The sequence below is a fragment of the Rhipicephalus microplus genome, chromosome 2 (genome assembly GCF_043290135.1).
Source record: "Rhipicephalus microplus isolate Deutch F79 chromosome 2, USDA_Rmic, whole genome shotgun sequence".
Classification (NCBI taxonomy): domain Eukaryota; kingdom Metazoa; phylum Arthropoda; class Arachnida; order Ixodida; family Ixodidae; genus Rhipicephalus; species Rhipicephalus microplus.
In genome coordinates, this window is record NC_134701.1 from 124,943,260 (window position 1) to 124,946,100 (window position 2,841).

The 2,841-nt window shown below is 40.0% G+C and overlaps 1 long non-coding RNA gene across 1 annotated transcript; it reads right to left on the reverse strand.

Annotated features, from left to right (window-relative positions):
• Positions 1-1,060: 1,060 nt before the first annotated feature.
• Positions 1,061-2,624, reverse strand: LOC142786007 (uncharacterized). The gene is made up of 3 exons (XR_012888989.1): positions 2,599-2,624; positions 2,130-2,162; positions 1,061-1,121 (listed from the first exon to the last, which is right to left on the reverse strand). It is a non-coding gene; the product is annotated as an uncharacterized LOC142786007 (long non-coding RNA).
• Between the last annotated feature and the right edge of the window lie 217 nt (positions 2,625-2,841).

Sequence of the window (2,841 nt, forward strand, 5' to 3'; positions counted from 1 at the left end):
GGTTTACAAGCACAGATACATCAATAAAGAGGACGGAAAAGACGGTATCATGATTTGGTTGACCTAATTTCGATAGAATCGCTATATGATGTGATGAATGATTTATAATTGTACGCTTGTCCAAATTTGAAGTAATGCTAGTCTCATTATTATGTACTTAAATTTCAATCCGAATCCTCCAGACATTCCATTTCGGCTTTATGTAGAAGCTTGTGGATCTCAGAAAGCACCTGTGAGCACTTTCTTTTTGGTAATGCCTTGAGTTTGACAGCTACAAGGCTTCCAGCTATGTCGCACTCGTCGGGCTGCAGTGCTTCTTTTTTCTTTGCGATCGCTTGAATTGAGGTGGAGCAGCTGCCAAGAAGGTCTTTAATACTCGCATCCACGTCCTCACTGCGCGTTTTTCTCTTCCTGCAAAACAAACTTACACTTACCGCTAAGTGCCATCAAAATGTTTGCAAAAAGTGTGGAGGGTGTAATTACCGAGATGGTGCAAAATCTATGGGTTTCCCGGTGGGCCTGCAGAAGAAACAGAAACAAAGCACAGATTAGAAAAGCTGTCGTGAAGTTCATATGCAAGTCTTGGCAGCTTAGTTTCACGTGTTGGCACAGAGAGTGATGCTAAGGAAAGGGAAAGAAACTGATTATTGCCAAGTGAGTGATTATGCCTGTAGAGTATAAGTGTACTAGCAACACAACATTAACAAAAACAGACAATTAAGTTGAATTGCGTGATGCAACCATACATTGGCAGCAATACTACAAGCATGTGATTGCCAACCTGCAATAGGCAGTGCAAGCAGAGCATAGATGACACCTGTCCTACGCAAAAAATTGGAGGCTGCTCATGCAGGATGACTAAAAAGATATGTCCAAGCTGCTATTCATTTGTACAATCAAAAAAAGAATTAAATGTGTGCTGCCAGTGTATTGTCATCATTTTTCTTTTATGTTACCTATCTCTTCTGACATCACAAATTTGTACTTGCTCAAGCATGATACCTCTAGCTCGAACAAAGCCTAGCAGATTTAATATTCAAAGTCCACATAGGCATTCTTACATTGAAGGCGTGGTTGGTGGCACAGCCGAGCAGTTGTTTATTGTCGTAGCCTGCGAAGGCCTGTAAGAACCGTAATAATGATACGTCAGTGACATCTCGCATACTGCATGAAGTCAAACATGAACTAGTACAACATGAAAATGTAATTATGAGAAAAAAAGAAACAAACATTGCTCAATTTGCAGTGTATAAAAGAAACAAGAAACAGACACTTATCTAACCCATGTGATTAGATATTCATGAAAATCAACATACCGCAACTCATACAGTGACATATTCGAGCATCATTTTCATGAATTAAGAAAAAGTAGATGTATCACTTGCATTTGTATGTTACAAAAAACATGGTACGTCACACAGCCTAGTCACGCTACACTGTGGCTTTGAACATTCGCTTAGCTGCATGTAGGCTGATGCTCTTATGTGCACCACAACGACTGTCCAAGATTACAATGTGTTGTTATTATTTCTTCCCACTATATTCTGAGCTGCTTACAAGGTAAAAGGAGTTAACACTGTAAATAGTCGCTGTGTTTGCGCCTACTAGTGGAACACGTCAGTTATAGTGTATGCGGCAAAGGTGTATAGATATGCAGGCAACTGCACAGCACAAACTCGAATTTCATTATTGCATTCACGTTCTACTGCTTCCAGCATGCATTTTGCATACAGCTCCCCGTTACCACTGAATGAGAGATTCTGATAAACGCGGCACATTGTTTTCCATGTTACCATTCCACGATTAGATACTGACTGGCAGGCTTTCAGTTGCACTAAAGAAAACAGGTACCAAAAGACTTCCTTGGCAGTCCCTATAAAAGAGTTCTAGCGCATCTATTTGACGTAAAAGAACATGCTTATAAACTACTCAATGCTCCTCTCAGCATGTGGACCAAATATAGCACTTAAAACAGCAAGGATTCACACTTATGAGCAAAAGACAGCCCCGATTTGCTTGCTGTGCCGTTAGCAAACTATGTTAGAGGTACAACTGTCACAGGCAGATTTTTGAATACTTGTTTTGATTGGATATATAAAAACAGACAAAACTTTTGAAATGTGGCTTACCCTTCAGGGCATTCTTCTTCAAGGCACATCTCTCTAATAAAAAAGAAGTAAAAGAATCAGTATGTACCACTAGTGAAAAAGCATCTGTGCGTGTTGCTTGTTATTTTTTGGCATACAGTGTGGGAGTATGCAGATACTGTTTTTACAAATAAATATTCCAGATTTCTTCACGTCATTCTTTGAAATTTATGAAATGTCACAGTGATGTCCAAACATCGCAGCCTACTCAAGAAGACAGCCGGCACTACGTAGTTGTTCACATTCACCTGTTGAACAATTATTGTTCCTTAAAACTTCAGACAAGTTCGATAAAAGCTATCCTGCGTTTAGGTTAGCAGCTCAAAAACTTTACTTGTGAGCTGTGCCAACAGCACACAGGTTATAAGACAGAGAAAGCAGTTCTATTTCAATGTGCTTGGATTAGTAGAGAACTGCTTTTGAACACTGAAAAATATAAAAAGCAACTCACGGAGAAGCATAACAGAAGGATTCTTCGCCCTCATTGGCACTGGCATAGCTGCATGTTCAGAGCCAAAAGTTAGCATATTTGTAGCAACATAAGCCTGGAGACCAAACTTGGCCCACCAAGAAAACAACTTAAGGCACTTACATTCCGTTTAAAATGTCTTGTGCCATTTGTGGAGCGTCTTGACTGCTGCAAAGTAGAGAATGAAGTGTTGCAATGTTGCTTGGCCTGCTGCTGCTAGAGTAG